This window comes from Diceros bicornis, chromosome 15 (assembly GCF_020826845.1).
Source record: "Diceros bicornis minor isolate mBicDic1 chromosome 15, mDicBic1.mat.cur, whole genome shotgun sequence".
Classification (NCBI taxonomy): domain Eukaryota; kingdom Metazoa; phylum Chordata; class Mammalia; order Perissodactyla; family Rhinocerotidae; genus Diceros; species Diceros bicornis.
This window is the reverse complement of record NC_080754.1, coordinates 24,904,573-24,930,930: the sequence shown is the minus strand read 5'-3', so window position 1 is coordinate 24,930,930 and position 26,358 is coordinate 24,904,573. Positions and strand designations below refer to the sequence as shown.

Here is a 26,358-nt window from a genome sequence, read left to right as displayed (position 1 = left end):
AGAGGAGGATTGGCATCGGATGTTAGCTCAGGGCTGGTCTTCCTCACAAAAAAAAAAAAAAAAAAGAAATGAGTGAGGGTAACAAAACCAGGAAATCTCAGAAATCCAGCCGCCAAATTTCTTTAACACTACACAGAAACAACAAAACGGGAGTTCTGTGAAATTAGAAAAGCTATCTGGACTAAACCTCCTTCTAAAAGTTCAGGAAAACAACATTCCTGTCAAAATGAGCAACAGAAAAGTATCAAGATCAACTCTCATGCAAAGTTATTTAAAAAAAAAAAAAAAGGGAATAAGGATTAAAACAAGATCCCTACAGTGAAAATTTGCCAGAAAGATATGCCGCCAAACAGATCAAAGCTATAATGTCCTAAAAAAGCTGAAAGACATTGAGAAAGTGACGTAAGAACAACAAACATCAGAATTAGAGAAACTCAGAAATTGGATCGGAACTCAAAGAAGAATTAGAATTGTAAAAAAGCATTTGAGAAATGAAGATTAAACTACAAGGAATACAAGAGCAAATGCACACAACAAATAAAACCTTAAAAGAAAGAGAAGGTAAAAAGGAGGGAAAGTTTTAAAATAAAAAAGAAATGAAGAGGGCCGGCCCCGTGGCTTAGCGGTTAAGTGTGCGTGCTCCGCTGCTGGCGGCCCGGGGTCAGATTCCGGGCACGCACCAACGCACCGCTTCTCCAGCCATGCTGAGGCTGCGTACCACATACAGCAACTAGAAGGATGTGCAGCTATGACATACAACAATCTACTGGGGCTTTGGGGGGAAAAATAAATAAATAAACTGAGTAACACTTTAAAAAAAAAAAAAGAAATGAAGAAAGCAATTAAAAGGAATTGAGGGAAAGTGACAAATATTGAAGATGGGCAAAAGAGATCCATCATACAGATAACGGAAGTTCCCAGGGAAGCAATTCAAAGCAAGAGAACAGAACAAACATAAAAACTGTAATTGAATAAAAATTTCCTGAAGTTTAATATATATAATATATATAGAAATTTAATATATATATTTGAAGCTACCTTTTGAAAGAACACACTGTCTACCTGGGAAATATCAAACCATAATGACCAACAGACATAATCTAGTAAAATGACTGGACTTTAAAGAAAAAGATAAAGTTCTTTGAGTATCTATGAAAAAAGAGCATATAGCTTATAAGGGAAAGAAAAGTAGACTATATCAGACTTTTTGACAGCAGTGCTTTATGCCATAAGTGGCAAACCATATTTAGGATTTTCAAGGATCCCGGGCGAAAAAAATGGAAGCCACGTATTTTATATCCAGCAAAACTGACCTTCAAGAATAAATGGCATAGACATACTGTAATCAACATACAATAACTCAGGGAATACTATTTCCATAAGCCCTTCCTAAGAAATCTATAGAGGACAAGCTTTCAGACAACCAAAATGATTAGATTAGAGAGACATAAGAAACTAATGGTGAGCATTCAATATATATTTACCTATAGAACTAAGATTAAATGAGAAAGATGATAGTTGCAATGGCTATAGAAGCTAACAACTATTAGAGTACAACTATAATAAAATGAAAAATACATGCAAAAGTTAACTGTTTTCAAGAATCATAATTGTTAGTAGTAGTATTAATATTGTTATTTTGGGATTATTGTGTGTTTAATGTGAAATCAGCATGTTAGTAAATCAGGATATTCTAATTTCATTGTCCCCTATATCCTTGAGAATCAGAATTCTCCATGTGGAATTTCTTCAGAGATCCTGATGTCATATAGAAGAGGCTATTTAAAAACTCTGTCATCCTGAAATTGAATTAGAAATCTTAATATGAACCGGTGAAGTAGTCCATCCTAATTCTATCTTTTGAAAAGGCCTAGAAACAGTTACCAACCTAGAAGCAACGAACACCCCCTACTGCCCATATTGTCATCTTGAAATATTAATAAAAGAAACTAGAGCTTCTTGGAGAAATGGCTGATTTCAGGTCTGAAGCAGCAAATTTACAAGATGAGCTTGGGACATTTTGTCATATCAGGTACCAAGAAGTTACCTACTGGACAAAGATGGGACAATTTGAGCTTTCATGAAAATTAGAATTGCAATAGATTGAAACCCATCAAATGTATTTATATCCATGAATTTATAACGACACTAGGAAACCTAAAAAGTCACCTTCTGAGGATGACAGAGAACCAATTCATTATCTTAAAAACTGGGTAAATTAAAACAAAGAAGCGAATATTTATCCAGACTTTCCTATATGAACTTATGGTAACTAAACAGTAGATGAGAGGAAGCATCTCCTTATAAACTTATTCAGCTAATAAATAAAAACAAAGTAATACAATTAAAATATCATTTTGCAACTCTCAATTAATTCATGGACATAGGAATTGAAGCATCAGCAGCTGCTAACCTCAAAAAAGAGCAAAACCAGACATCATGTTCCTCTTGATGAAAGAACACACCACCGCCTATAGTCTCGCCAAAGGGGTTGAACCTCAGTCTGATGAAGCCTCTGACTGGCTGCCAATTAGCAGGAAATGCAGAGGACAGAGAATATGCTGAACTGTCCTCTGAAAGTGCAATTCCCAGACTGTGAAACTCCCCAGGTCAAAAGGCCTAAGTTCTTGAACAGATAATTGCAACAAAAGACTTAAAAGGTCACATCAAGTTTTCAAAAAATAGGCAAGATGCACTCTTGGGAGACAACACTGTAAAGAAACTAGCAAAAATGATTATATAAAAGGCTAGAGGTTACTTTTGGGAGGAGGGTGATGGGGGGCTGTGATTGAAATGGGGCACATGGAGAGACCTCTGGAGTGGCTGGCAGAGTTCTGTTTCTTGATGTAAGTGGTGACTACATCGATGTTTGCCTCATAATAATTCACCAGTCTATATATTTGTTTTGTGTGGCTTTCTGTGCTTGTGTTTTATTTTACAATAAGAAGCATAACAAGTACTCCTTTACCTGGAATAAACAATTTTAAAAAAAGGAAAGCGTCCAAGTGAAGAGATCAGGAAACTCTACAAAATAAAAATAGCTCAGTCAAGGGCAAACTAAATATTAGGCAAGCCAAATAAAAAAAAAGAAAAAAGAATTTTAAAAGGGCTTTGTGGGTACCCTCCAAACCAATCAGAGACTCTTAACACACAACAAAGGGAAGCTGTCAGAGGAACCCTGGGGCTAAAGTTTCAAAGCTGGAAGATGCCTGAAAAAAACATCCCACGGAGCCTCCTCATTTTACAGATCAGAAAATTGAGGTCCAGAGACAGCGAGTGACCCATGCACGCTCCACAAAGCTAGTCCCAGAACCAGCTTTAACACCCAGGTCTTCCAATCTGGAACTTTTCCCACCATAGAACAGACTTCGCTTCCTTTACATTTTAATTCTTTTTTTTTTTTTAATTAAAGAAGTGGCTGAATTGAACATTTTATATTTCTCCAGAACATTCCCAAGATAACGTTTTAAATTGCATTCAAGGTTGGATCTTCTTGGGAGGAAGAAAATACAGAAATGCTTTCTCAGAGCTGGGTCTGGTTAGCCTGACAGCAGAGTTGGGTGGGAAACCCTGGTCTGAACCTTCCAGCGACTGTCTCTAATTTTAGGGAGTTCTCTCTGTGCTTTCTACAGCCGCTTCCCCCCTTCTCCCTGCCGCTTGCCTCACCGTGGTCTCGTCGCCTCTCGGTTAAGTGGACGTAGATCATACTTGCACGTTGACCGTATGTTAAACTCTGTCCTAAGCGCTTTACCTGCACATCCCTGAGGCATCTGGATTATCCTCATTTTAGAGATAAGAAAACCGAGTAGCAGAGGTCGTAAGTAACTTGCTCAAAATTTTGCAGCTAGAAAGTGAGGGGTAGGGTTCTCAACTCCAGAACCCGCATTTTTAAGGACGACATTATCCTGCCTATACAGTTTTGTCTTTCTTCATTTACTGAACAAAACTGCACGTTTTGTTTCTAATTTTGAAAGCGAGCGGGTTAAGTTTTGGACGATACTTGGTCCAAAAAACAAAATGTATTCATTTGGGGGATCTACTCGATTCATTGTCCATTTTAATAGCCACATCAAAGAAAAAGAAAATTAATTTTCAAGTCTAGAGTTTTCCCGGTGTGTGGTTCTCTTTTGTCCTGCATTGAGTGGTCTTCCAAGGGAAAATACAAAAAAACAACTGGAGAAAACACCCCGACCACCACCAGCGCGGTGTGCGAGGAGTCGGGACCGTGCGGGGGAGGGGGGAGGTGGACCCGCGTCCGGCGCTGGGTTCCGCTCCGGTTTCTGCGTCTGGGCTCCCGGGAGGAGAACGGGTGGGCGTGGCGGGAAGGACGGCAGGTCCATTCCCTGAGCGCTATGCAAACGACATGCAAACCAGCGCGTGAGAGCCGGAGTCTGCAGTTGGAGTGGGGACCCGGGGCGCCGCGCTCTCCGCCGCTCGCCCTCACGCGCGTTCGCCCCTCGCTCTGCCACTTGCTCGCTCTGTCGCCGGGCCGCTCGCCCCTGTCCCGCCCCGCCCCGCCCGGGACGCGCCTCGCCGGCTCCCCGCGCCGCCCGCTCGGCAGCAGCGGCGGAGTGAACGCTGAGCCCGCGCTGCGCGCCCGCAGTCGGGGCGTCCCCGCCGAGCGCGGTGCCTCGGCTCCCGGGCTGCCTTCACCGCGCGGGTGAGTGAGCCCGCCCCACGCTTTTGTCCCGGCGCGGCCCCTGGAGTCACTCTCGGAGGAGGGGGGTCGGGGTCAGGACCCTCCCTCGGAAGCCTGCCCCCCCCGGTTGGAGAGGGGCTCTTACGTGCGGCGAGGAGTTTGGGCGGGGGCGGGAGCGGGGGTCGGCGGGGGGGATGCGTAAGAGGACGACCCCAGCAGCTCCAGGTAGCCCGGGTTTTCTTCTGGGGAGGCGAAGTGCTTGGGGACAAGTGATGCACTTGTCTCTATAGGCATCGTCTGAAGGGGGTGTCTTTGATTTGAGGGCTGCAAATTGCCGCTAGCCCCCAGAGAAGAGAAGTGCGCTCTTCTCTCAGCTCCCTAGCCCCTTGCAGAAGGACTCGGTGATGGGTGACGGCAGTAGCATGGGCGGAGGTGCCACGTGAAGGTCCTCCCAGGCCAAATGTGAGTCCAGGAAGGTAGGGCGGTGAAGGCGGCCGCGGGGTCCCAAGCGAAACTGGGCCGTCGGGAGTTGCAGTCTGGCACTCACTCCCAGCTCCTCAGTGAGGCCCCGCTCCTGCTCTGCCTGCGTCGCTTCTACTGGGGTGCCAAGGTTGAGGGACCCTTGTTCGAAGATCATCGCGGTTGGAAAGTTTTGGATAAACTAATTCCCAGGAGGTGTTATCTGTCAATGGTTGAGGGAGAGCCCTCCCTGGAACTTGTGGCTACTAACACCCTTCAAGACCCAAAACACTGAACTTTTAGGAGTGGTATTGCAAGTGCGAAGATAGGCTGATGGGGAGAGGTTTTCTAGGATCTTTTCTGGTTGGGGGTTGCACCCTCTATATCATAACCTGAAGGAGGAAGACCCAACTCCTTTGTGGCCTAGAAGGGGTAAAAATCCATGTTGCAATTCAGGGAGCGGGGTGGGGTGGGGGTACACCTGGACGGTGGGCATAGTGCCAGGCCTCAGGCACTATGGTTTTCACCATCCCTCCTCTCCCCAGGTGCAAAGAGCAGAGTATGTGCAATGTCCGTCATCCCTGAGCCCCGGGCCAGCTTTCGGGTGCCTGCTCTAGAGCCACATCCCCCTTCCAAGTGGGGCTATAGGTTCTCCCTGCCTTAGTGGAATCCCTTTTGTTAAAGTGCACAACTTGTCAATAAATTATTTCCAAATGGGAGGCTTGAGAGGACCATTTTGGGAACCCCTCCATACTTCAAAGCATCAGGTATCCACAGTGCAAGTCTCTGGGAGAAGTGGAGGTGCTTCTGGTAACCTTATTGGGTTCCTGAAAGGTATTTTGGGGTTTTGTTTTGTTTTACTCACTTTCTTTCCCTCTTCCCCTCTACTATCTCCTTTCTTTCCTCTTAAATTCTTGCTCTCCTTCCCTTCTGTCTTCTGTGATCCTGTCTTAGTCTCTTTCCCTTCGCTGCACACTGCGGGGACTGTGGAGGGTGATGCTGCTGGTATCACAGAGCCCTAGGCCAGTGTGGAATGTTCTCTCCTGGTGCCCAGAGTGAGCTTGCCCCTTCGTCTCCTACCTTCAGTGGACCAAGAGACTTGAGCCAGAGCAAGTAGGAGCCTGGGCAGTTGGCCTCGGGCGGGAGTGGGTATTGGATGTCGGATGCTGGATTGGGTGTTGGGTACTCTGGGGATTTGCACAAGAGCCTTTTCACCAGGATTTGCATGTCTATCCCTTCATTCACTAATGATGTAAAGGATGCTGGTCCTCACAGACCGCTAGGCCTTAGCTTGGAGAACCACCCCACAGTGGTGAAGGATATGTGCATTTGGTTTCTTTTGTGTGGTCACTGGCTGGCTGAGGAGGCGGGTAGCCCGGGCCTTGGAGCAGTTTTTCTTTGTATGAGGTTTGCTGACCCTCTCATCAGGAGACTGTTTCCCCAGGGGCCAGATCTCGAGGGACATGACAGAGCACGCTAGGCCCTTGGGAACTTTCTGGTCTAATTGGTAAGGTCAGGTGGATCCCCCTGCTTCCTGGAGCTTAGACAGACTAGCGTAGTCACTAAAGGGCAGGGCCCTCTGGCTGGCAGTTGCAGGGGAGTCTGCTAGGAAGGCTTGTCAGAAAAGGAGTGTGGCCCAGGTGGTGCTGAGAGGAGAGAGGCCTGTGTGGGGCCAAAGGTGGGAGAGGAGTCTTGGTCTCCGCTGGGGAGGTCTTGGCCAGCCTCAGAGGAATAGATTGTGAATGATCAGGGGTCACTGTCTACTCAGTGCCTACAAGAATGACCCCTTGCTTTTCTCCCAAAACGTGAATCTAGAGTCTGTGAAACAGAACTAGTTGGTTTATTGGCTCTTTGCCTTTTAAGAGGTTCGGGGGGTAGCAATTTGAGAATGCAACCCAGCCTGGGGATAGGGGTCCAGAGACCCCCATGAACATGTGGAGTCTTATTTAGTGTCTTTCTGAGAACAACACTTCTTGATATTCTGGAAATAACATCAAGGCCACTTGGATGCCTAGCTAACTGCCCTTACCCCAGTTCAAACCAATACACGCATGTTGGGAAATTGTTCATTCTTAAAAGCTTCCTGTCCTATCCTTTCTATAAATGTAGTAGAATTTAGAGAACAACTCTTAGAAAGTAACCTTTCCCAACAGAAGACATTGTCCTCGCCCAACTTGACTCTTGTGTCATTTTCCTCTGATTGACAGAGAGTGCACCCAGAGGGCCCAAGGTTGGACTATCTGCATGGAAAACATACCAGTGGACACTTGGGTGGCATCTGGGCTCAAATCAAGGAACCATCCAGCAGCAATTCAGAGTGAGGACATTGCAGATGTCACTAGGATAGGGCTCCGTGCTATGTGACTTCTGTCTCCTTCCCTTTACTCCCCCAGCCTCCTGCCCCACAAGCAGGGACCGGGGTCTGCTGTGGCAGCCACTCACCTCTCCCACTGTGCTGTTCCGCAGATGAATTCTGTCTATTGAGTTTTGGCTTCACACTTCTCCGTTTGTTTTAAGCCAACAGGTTGAGCAAATGCAGTTCCCCTTACAATCTCAAGGTAGGTGGACCTCGCTGTTTGTCACTACGGACCCGCAGATGTGTCCTTCCTGCCTTGTGTGTCCCTGGTGTGCCAGGGCAGCAGCCTTTGTGACATGGACAGTGACAGCTAGTCCAGCGGGGCTGGGGCAGGAGGGGGGCCAGTAAGAATTGCTCCCTGTTTGCAGCTCATAGGGACCAGGCTGGATTTCCAAATGCTCACACTACTTTCTTCTCATTGTCTCTTGCCACTGTCCCTTGGTGTCTGAGGGTGAATGCTCACAGTGGACACCCCACTGGGGAACTGTGGGAATTTCTGTGTAGATCTGGCTTCTCGAATTTCCCAGTGTTGTCCCATCCCCCCACTGTTGGAACTTCCATCTCCCTTTCTCCCCTCCTCTCTTTCCTTGAGTCCTGAGTGCAGAGCCCTCTGGAGATAAAAGAAACAGGATGAGGAGAGGATTTCCTTTTCTTTCAGCTCTGCTTCTTGATTTCCGCCCCCAACTCTGGGCCCCCAGATCTGATGGATTTGTTAATTTGCTGATTTGTTAATGCAGGACATTATGAGTTATTTCTTATGATCTTTTGGGAATCAAACACCTACAGTTTTTGAGCTTTCATAGTTGAGGATGCTATTTATCTTTTTTTTGTTTTCAGAGATTGAGATTTCTGGTAGAGAGTAGCTGTCCTTCAGACTTCTGGCAGGAGGAAGCCGTGCGAGGGTAGAATGTGGTCTTTGGTGTTTAACTGGGGTTCAGAGCCATCCCGTTCACTGATGGCTGGAGGTTCTTGGGTGTGATATTTAACCTCTATGAGTGACTTCAGTTTCCTCATATGGCAATGAAGCTGCTTCTAAAAATTAAATGAAAGTGTGAATATAAAAAGACACAGAAGAAGGAAAGCTATTACCATACATATTGGGTAGTGTTCTCTCTCTCTGTGGAATGACCTGTATATCAGCCAACAAACAGTAGTTACAGACGCTCCTTCTAGCCCTGTGGAGGATTATGAAACTAAGGCCGTATGCTCAAGAGATTTGGGGTCTGTATGGGGAAACAGCTAACATGTGTGAAGTAATTAGAAAACAAGGACAAGTTCTGTGGTACAGACTCAATTAAGGGACTCAAGGGTGGCAAGAAATTCAGGGGCTTGAGTGGTCAGGACAGGCCTGAAAGATGAGGAGGAGGGAGGGTGGGCACTGGCTCCAGAAGCTCTCAGCTCCTTCGTTGGAACCTGGTTCAGTACCTTTGACCCTGCGGTGAGCTCTCAACCATGCAGGCCTGCTTGTCCTGAGATTTATTTTGGGGGTGGTTTTCATTCCAGGCCTGTTTTCCTTCTGCTGCTTAGAATATTCCTGGAACAGTTTTGTTTTAATTTTATACTAGATCAAAAATAATGAGAAGGAAATCTACAGCTGGAGTGAAAGCCCAGTTCCACGGAAGACTTGTGGGTTCCCAGGGCACTGTGTTCTTTCTCATGCTCCATTTACTGTAGCTCCTTTCCGGGTTCTGGAATGGCAGGCCTTAGGGCTGCGGGAGACCAGTCCACCTGACACCTGCGTTAGACTGAGGTGGAAACCCTGGTCTAAGAGGCCAAAAGATTGGGGAGCAGGACCGGAAACAGCCAGAGTTCTTGTGACCTGACCCTGATGGAGGATGGTGATGGGAGTGGGAAGGCCTGACCTAGGCCAGAGGAACGAATGCAAATTGGTTCCATCATCTGCTCCACCCGTTTCTGCAGAGTCCTTGAAGGCTGTCCTCTTTAGTCTGAGGGTCCCTGAGGAGCAGGGATGAATGTTCCTCCCTTTATCTGGCCTGACTGTGATCACTGCCATCTGTCTGCCTCCAGGTACCTTGTATCTGCCCACACGAATTCTACCTACTCTTAAAGTCCTAGTCCCCATCCCACCTAATATCCAGACTCAATACCCGTGGCTGACACTGTATTCTGGGTCTACTTTGACTCTGGAATGCACCATCCATCACAGGAATTTTCTCCCTTATGAACAGTTCAAGGTCTGGCCGTCTCCACTGACCCTGGCAGGAGTGTTATTCTCCTTTTCTGGGGCTAGTCTAGATGGAATGTTGTCTAAGGCTGTGTGAAAAGCCAGGAAGAGGCCAAGGTTTGGAGTCAGCTCCAGGGCTCTGCATGTGCATCTGTAAATGGGGAGAAGAACCTCTTCTCTGCTTCCCTGAGGAGGCTGTGGGCAGGTGGACAAGGGCTCGGTAACCTCTACTTGTGATACAGTTGTGAGGCGTGGTGTCCCACTGGGCCACAAGCTCCTGAGGGCAAAGGCCATGGTTCGTCTTTGTGTCCTTAGCCCAGGGCCTGACCCACCACAGGTGCTCGGACATCTGGGTTGAAAGACTGGCTAATGGGGTGAATGGAAGTGCTCAACAGAAGATTCTGAGGGGTTTCCCATCTGCTGCTACATAAGAAGGCACTTTCCATTCATTTGCCTCACTTCAGTTATGTTTTCTTTATGCTTGGGTGTAACCTCATCCTAATTTTTCTCCTAAATTTATGCATTTTCCAGCTAAGTACTAAGTCTGTTCATAGAACATGCCTAAAATGGACCTATTCCTACCTTTCCCCATTATCCAGGTTAAGTTGCCAATTGATATTTTCGTATTAGTGTCAGCAGAGTGATCATTTTTGTAGTCATTCAATTGCTAACACTGTGGAAATGAGTATGTTGATGAGGAGGCAACAGGTTGTTTCAGTGCACCTCGAGGAACACAGCCCATACCTGTAATTTGCCTCTCTTTACTGCCCAGAGCTCTGTCTTCACAGTAGGGCCTCATGGGGGACATGATACAATTAAAGCAAGTGCTACTGATTTTACCCCATGGCGTTTCAACCAGTGCTGTTTTAGGGCGTTCTTGGGCTTTGTGTTGACATTGGGCAGCCACCTAGGGCACCAGCTGGTCATAGATGACCACAGCTGCTCAGCCCCTCCTCCTGTGGGCGTTCTGGTTATCCCAGACAGAATCTCTTGCTTTAACTTTCATATTGCTGTTGCTCCTGACCAGGCCTTCACTAGCTCACACTTGGAGTATTAACTCTGGCCTCTCTGTGGCACAAATACATTTAACACTTGATTGCTTTATTAATCTTAAAGCCTAGTCTAACTGTGTCACTCCACCTTCAGAAACCTTCAGTGGCTTCCTGCTTCTCACAGGACAACCTTAACCTGAAGTTCAAGGGCTTTCATAATCTGACCTCCAAGCCAATAAGAGTTGTTAATTTACTGTTCCTGAACCCGACTTACACTTTCCTGTCTACCTGCCTTGGACTATGAGTTTATTCTCTCCTAGAATATTCTTCACTTGCCTCTTTGACTGACCAGTCCTTCTTTCCTTAAGTATTTGTTCAGGGAATGACTTAAGTTCCTAATAGCTGTCAGGCACTGCCCCAACAGAGAGGCTGCCTCTGACCTCCTTAGCTTCAAGTTGTCGTCCTTGTTTGAACTTCTGTAGCAAATTCTTTTGTCCCTACAAAATTCTTTTGATGGTGACAAGTCATATTATTATGGAATATTATCTTTTGTTTCATTTTTTTCATGCTAAAATTTTATACCTGTAACTGCATTGAAAAAACTTCAAGGGAAGGACATGCCTAATGCCTCTATTTCCTCGTAGCAGTGGTTCCAGAACCAGCTAATAACAAAATCCCTCTTGGAGCCTTCTTTGCAAAATAATCCATGCCTCCCCAGTCCCCAGCACAGACTACCCAGATGGGGTCAGGAAATCTCTGTTTGTACAAAGCTCCCCAGGTGTTTCTTGTGTCAGTTAGATTTGGGAATCAATCTTGGTTGATTTTTTGTTATTTCTGTGATTTGTGTTAGGAAGGATTTTTTAAAATTGGCAGAAACCGACTCAGGCTAGCTTAAGAGAAAAAAGTAAAGGTGATAGTTGTGTGGTAAAAGGAGATGACATTCCATATTTTCTTGATTCCAAGTTACCATAGGCTGTAAGATTCATATCACTTTATAGTTTCTCAGGAAAAAAGCACTTCCTTTAGTATACACAACTTTAGAAAATTTTTTCTCTTTTTTTGTGAGGAAGATCAGCGCTGAGTTAACATCCATGCCAATCCTCCTCTTTTTGCTGAGGAGGACTGGCCCTGGGCTAACATCTGTGCCTATCTTCCTCCACTTTATATGGGATGCCGCCACAGCATGGCCTGACAAGCGGTGCCTCAGTGTACCCCCGGGATCCGAACCCGGGTCTCCTGCAGCGGTGCGCTCTCACTTAACTGGTACGCCACAGGGCCGGCCCTTTAAAATTTTCTAAATTACAGTATACCTTTATTTGTAAAATTGTATAACACTTCTCCATTATCATAATCAAAATATTAAGATCCTTTTTTGTTTTTGAGGAAGATTGGCCGTGCGCTAACGTCTGTTGCCAATCTTCCTCTTTTTCTTTTTTCTCCCCAAAGCGCCGGTACATAGTTGTATATCATAGTTGTAGAGTTGTAGCTCTTCTGTGTGGGACGCCGCCTCAGCATGGCTTGATGAGCGGTGAGTAGGTCTGCGCCCAGGATCCGAACTGGAGAACCCTGGGCCGCCAAAGCAGAGTGCGTGAACTTAACGCTGCACCACCCTGCTGGCCCTTATTAAGATCCCGTTGAATTGTGTTTGTCTATCAGAGTTACACGTAATTTCGAGATGAAATGCTGTTTTCCATAATCTGTGCTCATGATTTTTGAATGTTGACCCATCCTTGAATTCCTGGGATAAATTCTTGGGTAAATACTTGGTCTTGATGTATAGTTGTTTAAAAATACCCTGTTGGCTTTGATTGTAATATTTTATTGGGTTTTTTTTGCATTTATGGTCATAAGTGAGATCAAACTATGAACTGCCTTTGCTTTCCTTTGCAAATTTTGTACATGCCCATGATTTTGACATCTTTAACCCTTTTAGGATTGACAAAATAATTCTGAGGAATATTAAAGTATATCAAAGTTTTGTCTACATTTCCTTTAGGTTACACTTATAGTTCTGGTTTTCCTGTAGGTAAACAATGTTGCTAAAAGTTAAGTATCTTGGGGCCGGCCCGGTGGCGCAAGCGGTTAAGTGCGTGCGCTCCACTGCGGCGGCCCAGCCCGGGGTTCGCCAGTTCGGATCCCGGGCGCGCACTGACGCACTGCTTGGCAAGCCATGCTGTGGCAGCGTCCCATATAAAGTGGAGGAAGATGCTCATGGATGTTAGCCCAGGGCCAGTCTTCCTCAGCAAAAAAAGAGGAGGATAGGCAGATGTTAGCACAGGGCTGATCTCCTCACAAAAATAAATAAATAAAAGTTAAGTATATTCTTCTGAAAGTTAACTGGAAGCTTTGAAAAAATTATTGTTCAGTACCCAACTGACATGTATTGCAAAGTGTCAGTAATACAAACTTCTCCTAGCTTTGAAAAGTTTATGCTTTATTCTGATAAATTTGGCAGTTTCTACTGCCTTTTGATTCCATTGCTTGACAAGTGGTAGGCATTAAGTACACAATAACTTTTCAATGCTGCATCATGATGGAATCTTTTTGAAGACATTTTTTATTTCTCATTAAAGAAAAATTGAGGCATAATTTACATACAGTGAAATTCACCCATTTTAGTGTACAATTCTGAATTTTGACAGACATATAGAGTCATACAAGCACTACCACAATCAAGATACAGAACAGTTCTATCACCCAAAAGAATTGCCTTGTACACTTTTGTAGTCAACTCTTGATCTTCAGTCAACCACTGATCTGTTTTCTGTCCCTATGATTTTGCCTCTTTCAGAATGTCATATAAATGGAGTCACATGGTTTGTAGCCTTTTTAGTTTGCCTTCTTTCACTCAGCACAATGTGTGTGAGATTCATCCATGTTGAGTGTATCAGTTGGCCATTCCTTTTTGTTGCTGAGTATTATTTCATTGTATGATGTACCACAATGTGTTTATTCACCAATTGAAGCATATTTGGGTTGTTTCCAGTTTGGGGTGATAATGCATGATTCACTCTAAATATTAATGTACAGGTTTTTATGTGAATATAGATTTTCACTTCACTTGGGTAAATAGCTAGGAGTAGGATTGCTGGGTGGTATGGTAAGTGTATTATAATAAAATGCCAAACTGTTTTGCACAAGTGGCTGTGCTGTTATGCATGCCTACTAGCAAGGTATGAGAGTTATAGTTTCCACATCCTTGTCAGCACTTTGTATTTGTCAGATTTTTTAAAATCTTAGATATTCTAATAGGTATAGTTTTATCATTATGGCTTTAATTTATATTTCCTTAATAACTTATGATGTTGAGCATCTTTGTTATTTGGCTTATTTACCATCTATATATCTTCTTTGGTGAAGTATCTGTTTAAATCTTTTGCCCGTTTTATTGGATTTTTTTCCTTATGGTTGAGATTTGAGATATAATTCTTTTTATATTCTGGACATGAGTCTTTTATCAGGTACATGTTTGGCAAATATTTCCTCACTGTCTATGACTTGTCTTTTCATTCTTTTAACAGTATTTGTTATTGCAAAGAAGAAGTTTTTAATTTTAATGAAGTCCAATTTATTAATTTTTAAAATGTATACTTTTGGTGTTATAGCTAAGAAATATTTACCTAATATGAGGTCATTAAGATTTTCTCCATTCTTTCTTTGCAATGTTTTATAGTTTTAGGTTTTATATTTAGGTCTGATCCATTTTTTTAAAAACTTTATTTATTTATTTATTTATTTATTTATTTATTTAGTGAGGAAGATCAGCCCTGAGCTAACATCCATGCCAATCCTACTCTTTTTGCTAAGGAAGACCGGCCCTGAGCTAACATCTATTGCCAATCCTCCTGCTTTTTTTCCCCTTTTTCTCCCCAAAGCCCCAGTAGATAGTTATATGACGTAGTTGCACATCCTTCTTAGTTGCTGTATGTGGGACACTGCCTCAGCATGGCCCAACAAGTGGTGCATCGGTGCGCACTCGGGATCCGAACCTGGGCCGCCAGTAGCGGAGCGCGCGCACTTAACCGCTAAGCCATGGGGCCGGACCCTAGGTCTGATCCATTTTAAGTTATTTTTTGTACATGATGCAAGGTATAGATACAGGTTCTTTTTTGTGTATAAAAGTCCAATTATTCTAGCACCACAGTGAAAAGACTATCCTTCCCCTAGTGAATTGCTTTTGAATCTTTGTTGAAAATCAGTTGGGCATATATGTGGGTCTATTTCTGACTATTCTGTTCCATTGGCTTTTTGTTTATCTTTTTAGCAATACCACACTATTGATTATTATAGCTTTATTGTAAGTTGCAAAATCAGGTAGTATGAGTCCTTCAACTTAGTTCTTCCTTTTCAAAATTGTTTTGGCTGTTCTAGATCTTTGCCTTTCATATATATTTCAGAATCATCTTATTGGTTTCTACATAAAATCCTGCTGGAAGTTTGATTGGTTTGGTATTGAATCTGTAGATCAGTTTGGGGAGAATAGACATCTTAATAATATTGGATCTTCCAATACATAAATAAACTATATTTCCACATTTATTTAGGTCTTCTTTTATTTCTTCATTAATGTTTTATAGTTTTAGGATATAAATGTTGAACGTATTTTGCTAGGTTTATAGCTATGTATTTCATAATTTTTGGTGCAATTTGTAAATGGCACTTTTAGTAGAATTCTGTTTTTAAATTCTTCATTGCTAGTATATATAAAAACAATTTGTTATTTTAATGGGTTTTTTAAAAATTTAAATCAGAATAAAGTGCAGCAAAGTATGTACCTACAGAATTTGGAAATTAATATAATTAGTATATAATTATTAGCAGTTAACCAACAAATAAAAATATGTAATTTAAATAATTTAGGAGGCTAGAATATAGAATCAGTTTTCAGTTCTCCTCTGCTTCTTAACTGTTTCCTTGAGTATTTTTTTTTTTTTTTGCTGGGAAAGATTCAGCCTGAGCTAATATCTGTTGCCAATCTTCCTCTTTTTTCCCTCCCCAAAGCCCCAATACCTAGTTGTATATCCTAGTTGTAAGTCCTTCTAGTTCTTCTATGTGAGCTGCCCCCATAGCATGGCTACTGACAAATGAGTGATGTGGTTCCGTGCCCAGGAACCAAACCTGGGCCGCTGAAGCAGAGCACGCCAAACTTTAACCACTATGCATCAAGGCTGGTTCCTGAGGTTTTTTTTTTTTAACAATTGATTTTTGTGTATTGATCTTATATCTTGTGACCTTTCTAAACTCATTTATTAGTTCTAGTAGCTCTTTTGTAGATTTTTTGGAATTTTCTATATCGATAATCATGTCATCTGTGAATAAAGACAGTTTTATTGTCAATCCAATTTGATTTTTATTTGTTTACTTTTGCCTTATTCTGCTGGTTAGGATCTCCAATATGATGTTAAATAGGAGTGGTGAAAATGGATATTATTTCCTTATTTCCAATCTTAGAGTTCAAGCATTTAGTCTCATACCATTATATTTGATGTTAGCTGTAAAATTTTTATAGATGTCCCTTATCAGTTTGAGGAAATTCCCTTCCACTTCTAGTTTGCTGAAATTTTTTGTCATGAATGGATAATGATTTTTTTTTCAAGTGATTTTTTCGGATCTATTGAGATGATCATATTTTTTTTTCTTTTGTCCATGAGTTGGCAAACTTTTTCGTAAAGGGCAAGAGTCTTAGCCTGTCCAGGCTGCAATAACGAAAACCACATACTGTGTAGCTTGTAAACAACAAAAATTTATTCCATTCCTGGAGGCTGGGAAGTCCAAGGTTAAGGTGCTAGCATGCTGACATTTAGGTGAGAGGCCTCTTCCTGGTTCAGAGGGAGCACCTTCTTGCTGTGTCCTCACATGGTAGAAGGGGTTTGGTGGTCTCTCTGGAGCCTTTTTATAAGACTGTAATCCCATTCATGAGGGCTCCACCCTCATAACATAAGCACTTTCGAAAGGTCCCACCTCCTCATACCATCATCTTTAGGGGTTAAGATTTCAACATATGAATTTTGGGAAGACACAAACATTCACATCATAGCAGCCAGACTGTAAATATTTTAGGCTTTGTGGGCCATAAGATCTCTATTCAACTCTCTACTCAACTCTCATAAGGTCTCTACTCAACGACTCACCTCCGCCATTGTAGCATGAAAGCAACCATAGGTAATAAATAAATGAATGGACGTGGCTGTGTTTCAGCCTTTTGCCTTTATTTACAAAAACAGATGGCATAGTTTACTGACCCTTGCTTTAGTCTATCGGTACGCTGAATTGTATTAATTGATTATTTTTTTTTGTGAGGAAGATCAGCTCTGAGCTAACATCCATGCCAATCCTCCTCTTTTTGCTGAGGAAGACCGGCTCTGAGCTAACATCTATTGCCTGTCCTCCTCCTTTTTTTCCCCAAAGCCCCAGTAGATAGTTGTATGTCATAGTTGCACATCCTTTTAGTTGCTGTATGTGGGACGCCGCCTCAGCGTGGCGGGAGAAACGGTGCATCGGTGCACGCCTGGGATCCGAACCCGGGCCGCCAATAGCGGAGCGCGCACACTTAACCGCTAAGCCACGGGGTCGGCCCCCTGTATTAATTGATTTTTGAATGTATAACCAGCCTTACATTCCAGGAATAAACTCCACTTGGTCATGATATTATATTAATCTTTTTATATATTGCTAGATTCAATTTGCTAACATTTTGTTGAGGTTTTTTTTGTGTTTATGCTCATGAAAGATATTAGTCTAGTTCTCTCTTCTTGTAATATCTTTGTCTGATTTTGGTATTAGGGTATTGGTTGCCTCATAAAATGAGCTGGGAAGTGTTCCCATCTCTTCTGTTTTTTGGAAGAGTTTGTATAAGATTGTTAATATTTGTTCTTTAAATTTTTGGTTGAATTTGCCAGTGAAGCCACTTGAACCTGGAGTTTTTTTGTGGGATGGGTTTTAACTACAAATTAAATTCTTTAATAAATATAGGGCTATCCAGGTTATTTGTTTCTTCTTGAGTGATTTTTGATAGTTTGTATTTTGGGGGTAATTTGTTTATTTCATCTAAAATTTAGAATTTATGGGAAAATATTATTTATAATATTTACTTATTATCCATTTAATGTCTTTAGGGATTGTAGTGATGTCTCCTCTTTCATTCCTGATATTTATAGTTTGTATCTTTTTTGCTCTCTGTTTTTCTGGCTATAGGTTTGTCAACTTCATTGATCTTTTCAAAGAACCAGCTTTTGGTTTCATTGATTTTTCTCTATTATTTTTCTATTTTCAATTTCATTGGTTTCTTCTCTTCTCTTTATTATTTTTCTTCTGCTTACTTTGATTAATTTGCTCTTCCTTTACTAGTTTGCTAAAGTGGAAGCTTAGATCATTGATTTGAGACCTCCAGGGTTCTCCTTTACTGGGGCACTTGGGTTGGGAAGGGGAACATGGAGGTGTAGAACCAGAGTTTCTACCTCCAAGCGTTTATTATGAAAGCTCTAGTAAAAGCCTGTGCCAGATTCTTCCAGAGAGAGCACTGAGGCTTCTGCCTGGGGGTGGGACCAGTGTGAGCAAGGAGCAGAAGTCATACCATGGACTGCTTTTCTTATGGAAGGCAGTGGCTGGTCTTCCAGCCCTGATGGTCTGGCACCCTAGTGCTCATCTACCTCCCACCTTGGTCTCTAGAGCAGAGAGTAGAAGCAGTTGGAGTTGCTGCAGTTTTATGGGTGAAAGGGCTCTCCTTCAATAGTTTAGAGCAAGGGTGGGCACACTTTTCTGAAAAGAGCCAATAGTAAATGTTTTTAACTTTGCAGGCTATACCATCTCTGTTAAAAGTATTCAGGTCTGGGGGCCGGCCTGGTGGCAGCATAGTGGCTAAGTTCGTATGGTCCACTTTGGTGGCCCGGGGTTCGTGGGTTCAGATCCTGGGCTCAGACGTACTGCTCATCAAGCCATGCTGTGGTGGCGTCCCATGTACAAAATAGAGGAAGATTGGCAACAGATGTTAGCTCATGGCCAATCTTCCTCACATACACACACAAAAAAGTATTCAGCTCTGCCATTATAGCATGAAAGCAGCCGTAGATAATATGTAAATGAAGGGGCATGGCTGTGTTTCAATAAAACTTTATTTACAAATAGACAACAGAATGGATTTTGCCATAGTTTGCCCATCACTGCTTTAGTCTGTTAATGTGGTGAACTACATTGATTGATTTTCAAATGTTGAACCAGCTTTGCAATCCCTAGATAAACTCCACTTAGTTTAGAGCATCTGGTCTGTACCTGGCCCTGTCTTTGTTTCTTAGCTTGTGTTGTCACTGAGCTGTTAGCTTCTCCGGAGCAAGACCACGACAGTACCACCTCTTATCTCTCATCAAGCATATAGTGGATGGCTAGTAAACATTTGTAGCTGGATGGAAACAACTGTGCATATCGGTGGTGCATCTGCTGAATTCCCTTTATGGTCCCCTTAGGGGCCCAGAGGAAGTGGGGGTTGTGTGGAGGAGTTGGGACCAAGTGCTGTCACTGTAGGCATAGGCTGATCTTTAATTTTGGAGCCTATTTTGGAAACATGACTTAAGTTTGGTCTGTGGGGCGCTGCTTTCTAATTACTTTATCCTTTTCCTGCGGGTTGTGGTTGGTACAATGGCTGCCAGGCCCAAGAACTCAGGCGTGCAGATGCCAGCCCAGTGCTGATGGTCTAAAAGGGCTTAACTGAGCCCTTTCCAGGGCCGTGGTCTCCTTTTACAGAGGGGTGTGCCTGTGTGTGGGAGAGGTGGAGCAGGAGGGCCAAGCCTGTCTGGATCCTGAACATGAGCACGCCTGACCTTCATGTCTGTGGTCAGCTGTGTGTTGACCACATGGTGCCATCACTACATGGTGAGGCGGGCAGATTGTGTATAGGCAGATTGTGGAGTCCATCTCAGCTACTTTTCCTCAATGATTGGGAGAGCTGTTGCATAGCTGATGGGAAGGGTCTGGGCTTTGCAGCCAGCAGACCTGGATTTGAATCCTGGCTCAGCAACTTATTAGATGAGTGACCCTGGGAAATTATTTAACTACTCTGAACTTCCGTTCACTCATTTCTAAAATGGAGATGTGCACGACGTCCCAGCATTGTAAGGGTTACATTAACCCCCAGCCCTACTTTCTCTTGCATAATTACCTAAGATTTCATGGTGCAGGCCCCTAAGACCTGGCAACAGTAACTCTCCTTTATATGTGTATGGGCTCTCACTGCTTGCAGAACATATTTATACCATACTTACAACCAGTGAGGGAAGGGTGAGGAGAGTCTCTCTCTGAATGCCATCAGAATGCCCCCACTCTTTGTGCACTCTGGGGTCTCTGCTTTGCTCTTGCCAAGGTTCCAGACTCCTGGGTACAGCTGTAAGAGGATGAGGCCCCTGCCTTTCCTGCAGAAAGTCAGTGAGTTAAGGAAAGTGCTGCTTCCAGGCCCACCCTGCTCACTTTCTGGAAGAATCAGACCAAGGCTTTTTTTTTTTTGAGAAAGGTTAGCCCTGAGCTAACATCTGTGCCCATCTCCCTCTATTTTATATGTGGGATGCCTGCCACAGCATGGCTTGACGAGTGGCATGTAGGTCTGCACCTGGGATCCGAACCTGTGAATCCCGGGCTGCTGAAGTGGAGCACATGAACTTAACCACTGTGCCACCAGGCTGGCCCCAGACTGAGGCTTTTACTGGAGAGTTCATAAAACTTGTTGAAGATCAAGGATTAGACAAAATTCTAATTTTGTCACACTGAGATGATTTATATTATTGTACCTTAAAACACAGATCTGCTTGCAACACCTCTGGTTAAAAAACAATCTTAATCCTCTGCTACATAAAAGATAATATTCTAACTGTTCAGCTTGGCATGCAAAATAGCCTACAGTTAGACTCTTGCTGCATGAGATAGAGTTCTCATTGAGTGGCTGTGAGTACTTTTCATTTGGATAATGGTTTATAGTTCACTTCATATTTTCACACATTTTGCATTTAATCTTTGTCAATCTTATGAGGTTATCCTTGTTCCCATTTTAGAGGCTTAGGGAAGTTGAAAAGAACTTGCCCAATTTTGCATGGCCACAGTAAAGTCACTACTCTAACTAAGCAGAGGGCATAAAATAAGGGTCACTTGCCACTTCCTAGCTGTGTGACCTTGTTTCTTTAAAACAGGGATAATACAGCTATATCATAAGGTTTTTGTGAAGGTTAAACAAGATAATCCAAATGAAGCAATTGGCATAGTGCCTGCCACATAGTAAGGGCTCAGGAAGTGTTGGGAATTATTACAATGTTCTCTTTTAACTGTTCTGCAATTAATGTTTCCAGTTTTTGTTCCACTATTATGAGTAACACTGCTATAATTATCTTTGTTGAAATGGTTTATTTTTTCTGTTGTGTCATTTCCTTGGATTATATTCCAAGAACAGCATTACCAGGTGGAAAGGTATGATCCTCTTTTTTTGCTTTTGTTCCATATTGCCAAATAGCCTTTTAGTGGGATGATTTCCATTTAACAGGCTGCGACTAGACCCATGAGAGTGATCCATCTCTCGTGGGTGGTACTTTGTTATGAGAGGTTTGGGGATTCGATCGGAGACGTAAAAGAAACTTTCTACCCCAAACAAATGGACTGAAGGTATATTTTATTATATAGAGGATAGTAAAGGCGATAGTCCACAAACAGATCCGAATAGGTCAAATAATAAGAGGGAAAAAACACCAGCTCAACTGGAAAGCGAAAACATCCACATTGGCTGAGATAGCAGCAGATCCGAATAGGTCATATAATAAGAGGGAAAAACATCAGATCGATCGGAAGGGAAACACCAGATCGACTGAAGGGAAATGACACAAATCAACCGGAAAGAGAAACGCCAGGTTGACCGAAAAGAGAACACATCAGATCAATTACTTCACAGTAAATTAATTACTCACAACATCCATGCCCCACTGCCAGGAGAGTCCTGTCAATCGACACAGCTGGGCAAGTATCACACGTCCTGGGCAAGGCGTCCATTTCACAGGTGGAACTCTCTCTGGGGCCCAGTTTTCAGCAGTTTTTATACCATCAGTAATTTTCAGAGTAAGCAATTACAGAGTTTGCAGAGCAAGCATTTAGTGTTCCCATGCACAAAATGGTTATCAGTGGCGTACGTGCACTGAGCCCCCTGGCTAACGTCCCAGCCCAGTAGTTGTGTACGTGCATTGTTCTCTTTGGTTATCGTCCCAGCCCGGCACAGATGGCCAGTCCATCCCGTGCTACGACGCTCCAAGAGCCTTGAAATGTTACAACTTGCAACTCCCTCCGTGAGAGAAAGGCCAGTTCCCGGGAAAAGGCCAGTTCCCACCACACAGAAAGCAGCTTTTGCATTTCTTTTTGTGCTGGTGGCTGTAGGTCAATGGAGCGGCCAAACATGGCTGCACTCATGTCAAGACATACTTACCGGTGACTTCTCAGCCCATCAGAGCGTCCATCAGTCATTCTTAATGAAGGTAAAAAGACCAACGGATCCTAGACTGGTTGGAGCCAAACCTTATAAAATAGGTTGTGCCTACAGCAAGGCATAGACCAAGCTGGTTGGCAAATTGTATGGAAAACTCTAGGAATGGCTGACTTCTCACCTGCTTTCTGCAGAGCTCTGTGGGAGGTCTTTGCATGCGCACTGTAGGTAGATATGAAGGAGTAGTGCTGGGGGAGGCAGGAGCTGCTTCTGAGCTCTGGACCTGGGATTGCAGGGAGAAAGACTGTGTATGTGGACCATGGGTGGGTCTAGACTTTTTATGAGGGTGTACTAGTTTCTTAGGGCTGTTGTAACAAAGGACCACAAATGGGGTGGCTTAAAACAACAGAAATTTATTCTTTCACAGTTCTGGAGGCTAGAAGTCTGAAATCAAGATGTCGGCAGGGCCATGCTCCCTCTGAAGGCTCTAGGGAAGACTCCTTTGTCTTTTTTAGCTTCTGACGGTTTGCTGGCCATCCTTGGGGTTGCTTGGCTTGTACAGGCATCACTCCAGTCTCTCCCTCCATCTTCACATGGCCTTCTCTCCTCTGTGTCTGTGTATGTTCACATGGGGTTCTCTCTGTGTATGTGTCCAAATTTCTCTCTTATTGTAAGGACACCAGTCTTTTGATTAGGACCCACCCTACTCCAGTACAACCTCATCTGAACTTGCAAAGACCCTATTTCTGAATAAAGTCATATTCACAGGTTGGGGGGAGCGGCTAGGGCTTCAACATGATTTTTTGGAGGCCACAATTCAACCCACAACAGTCGGGCTAAGAAGAGAAAATGGAAAACGTCTGTTTTCTGTATCAAAGACTGCGTTGTGGAGGGGTTCTTGATGGCGGTGTTATGGGCAGTGGTAGTGGCACTGGTGGGAATGCTGGCAGTTGTGTAGGGCCAGTGCTGCTTCTATTCTTGGGCTCCCCCACCCCACCCACCCTGGGGATTGGTCTTAGACTATGTCTAGTGACAGAGGTGGAGGATCAGCTATATCTGGCTCGAATGATGCAGCCAAGGGAGAAAGAACTTAGTTACTGAGAGAAAGTGGTTTTCTAGTATTCATTGGAGAGTGGGAGGAAGAGCAAGGACTGGGCAGCTATGCAGATGTCATGTTGAGTCTTAGGCCAGTTGGAACACCATGGCTTCGGTTTCCCCACTGAAAGATGAGGGAGTGAGACCTTATTTGAGCATTGACGTTTTAGAAAATCCCAAGGTCCTTGACCCTAAGGATTGTTGTGAGGTCTGTCTAGGTGATGGGGTGTGAGCAGCTGACATGAGAAGGGTGCTTAGGAGGGGACAGCCAAAGGGATCCAGTATTTCCCATCCTAGGCCTTTCCAACAAACTTTATTCAAGTCACCTTCTCCATGAGGCCTTTCCTGGGCACCCTCTAAAATTTCAACCCTGCCTCTGATATTTTATGTCCTGCCTTTAGTTTTTCTCCTTATTCTTAACCCCTGTCCAACATGGTTTACATTTTACTTACTTGTCTCCATCATTGTCTCTTTTCTCCACTAGATGGTAAGCTCCTGGAGGGCAGAGATTTTCCTCCAGTACTAAAACAGTGACTGCCATATACTAGGCTCTCAATACATATTTGTAAATGTTGAATAAATGAAGGTATTGTAACTTGATAAATGGAGTAAAATTTTAAAGGGATGTACCAGTTATAATCTTGGAGGGGCATCACTCTTTGTTGGCTCTGGGCCCCCAGCCTAGACTGCCAGCACCCTGCTTTTGAGGGGATTGTGGAATTGTTCCAGTTATCCATTGCTGGTAACAAAACACCCCCAAACTTTGCAGCATAAAACAACATTATTATGCTCAGCGTAATAATAATAACAGAGATTATTATTTATTATGGGTCAGGAATTTGAACAGGACATGGTGGGGATGGCTCGTGAAGACCTGAATGGCTCAGGTAACTCGAATGGCTAGGAGCTGGAATCGTTTGGAGCCTTCTTTACTTCCAGTCTGGTACCTATGCTGAGATGACTTGAAGGCTGGGCTCAGCCAGGACACATGTGGCCAGAGTGCCCATGTGTGGCCTCTCCATGTGGCTTGGGCTTCCTCACAACATGGTGGCAGGGTGCTGAGAAGGAATGTCCCCAGAATGAGCGTTTGGAGAATGAGCATTCCATGAAAGCCAGGTGGAACCTGTCTGGTCTTTTATTACCTGACCTCAGAAGTCACATAGTGTCACTTTCACCATGTTCTGTTGGTCAAAACAGTCGCAAACCTGCCCATAGTCAAGGGGGAGGGAGCATAGATTTCCCCCTACCTCAGTGAGAGGAGTGTCGAAGATTTGAGGCCATGTTTTAAAAATGCCAGAGGGATCCTGCTGCACTCTCACCAGCCTCAATCTGGGCTGAACCTTGAGTGACATTTCTGATACTGCCACCTTCAGACCAGGACTTAACGTGAATTGTGAGTATTCTTCTATCTCACTCTTTCACTAATTGAGTTTCTTCAGGGTAGGGTCTTGTCATCTTACCTCCTTAGCAGCCCCTGACAGATTATCTAGCGCATAAGATGTACTTAGCAAGTGCCTTAGAGAGTGAATAAATGGATGAACAAATGAGCAGGAGTAGGTGCTCTCTGTGCTGACATAGCACTGCTGAGTGTCTACAGGAGGCCTTGAATGTTGTCTCTCTCAAGGATGAAGTTTTCGGACCAGCTTCTGGTCATATGCTGAACTGCTAAGACCTGTGGCTTGGCCTTTGTCCACCCAGGAGTACCTGTGGAGGAGGAAAGGGTATGGAGATGGGAGGTGTGTGTCGTGTTAGGAGTAAGGAGTAACCTGGTTTGACTATAGCAAAGACTTTCTGTGTTTCCATGGGGCCATAGTAGAATAAGGCTAGAATGCCAGGGCCTTGTTGCAGGTTGGGAGTTTAGAGGTTATTAGTTAATGGAGAGTCATCAAATATTGCTGAGCAGCACAGTTCACATAATGAGACCTGTGAACTAGGAAGCTTGACCTGGCAGTGACAGGCAGGATGGATTGGAGTCTGGGGAACACCAGCGATAGGGAGGATGGTGGGTCTGCAATACAGATATGAGGCCAGGGCCTGGACCTGGCTGGAGATTGCAGGAGAGCCAGCAAGGGGAAGGATTGGAGTATTGTGAAGTTAGCAGGTATTGGAGACTATGTGAGTGGTGACAGAAAAGAGAGTAAAAGATGATACGTCAATCTTATATTGTGGGTACTATTTTCTATAATTTTATTATGAAAAATTTCAAGTATGCAGCAAAGTTGAAACAGATGTACAGTGAATACCTCTATACCCTCTACATAGATTCTAAAATTAACTTTTTGCTGTATTTGCTTTATCATCCATCTATATCTATTTATATCTATCCATCCCTCTGTTATCCATCAGACCATCTTGTTTTTGTGACACATTTCAAAGTAAGTTGCAGACATTAGTACATCTCCCCCTAAATACTTAAGCGTGTGTACCATTAATTAATGTTCAGTAGTTGTTTACATTATTTTTTTGGGGGGGGTAACAGTGAAATGCTCGAATCTTAAGTATACCATTGTGACTTTTGACAAAAGTATGCACCTGTGCAACCCAAGCCCCTTTCAAGATATGGACACTACCAGCGTCCCAGAAAGTTCCTTCATGTTCCTTCCCAATCAGTCTCTGTCCCCACTCTCTAGAAGTAACTGCTGTTATGATTTTTAAATCATAGATTCATTGTGCCTTTCCTAGAACTTCATATAAATGGAATCGTACAGTATGTACCCTTTGGTTTGAAGTTTCTTCCACTCGGCATAATATTTTTGAGATTTCATTCATGTTGTCGCGTGCATCAGTAGCTTGTTGGTTTTTATTTCCGAGTAGTGTTACATTGTATGACTGTACCACAACTTGTTTCCCCATTCATCTGTTGATGGACACTGGGCTGTTTCCAGGTTTTGGCTATTCTGGATAAAGCAGCTATGAACATTCTTGTACAGGTATTTTTTTGGTGGACATATGTTTTCATTTCTTGGGTAAATACCTAGAAGTAGAATATCACTGGGCCATACAATAGATCTAGGTTTAGTTTTATAAGAAACTGCCAAAGAGGTTGTACCGTTTTTACACTTCCACAAAAAATGTATCCGAGTCTGCTTGTTCCACATCCTCATCAACCTCTGATGTTGTCAGTCTTTTTTAAAATTAATTAATTGATTAATTTTTAATTTTTTTATTGTGGTAACATTGGTTTATAACATG

General features: G+C 43.4%; 1 protein-coding gene across 1 annotated transcript in view; it reads left to right on the top strand.

Annotated features, from left to right (window-relative positions):
* The first annotated feature begins 4,476 nt into the window (after positions 1–4,476).
* Positions 4,477–26,358, top strand: part of MYLK (myosin light chain kinase) — a 268,738-nt gene continuing 246,856 nt past the window's right edge. The window contains exon 1 of the mRNA XM_058555934.1: positions 4,477–4,660. The gene's annotated coding sequence lies outside the window, so the exon portion shown is untranslated. The remainder of the gene's footprint in view (positions 4,661–26,358) is intronic.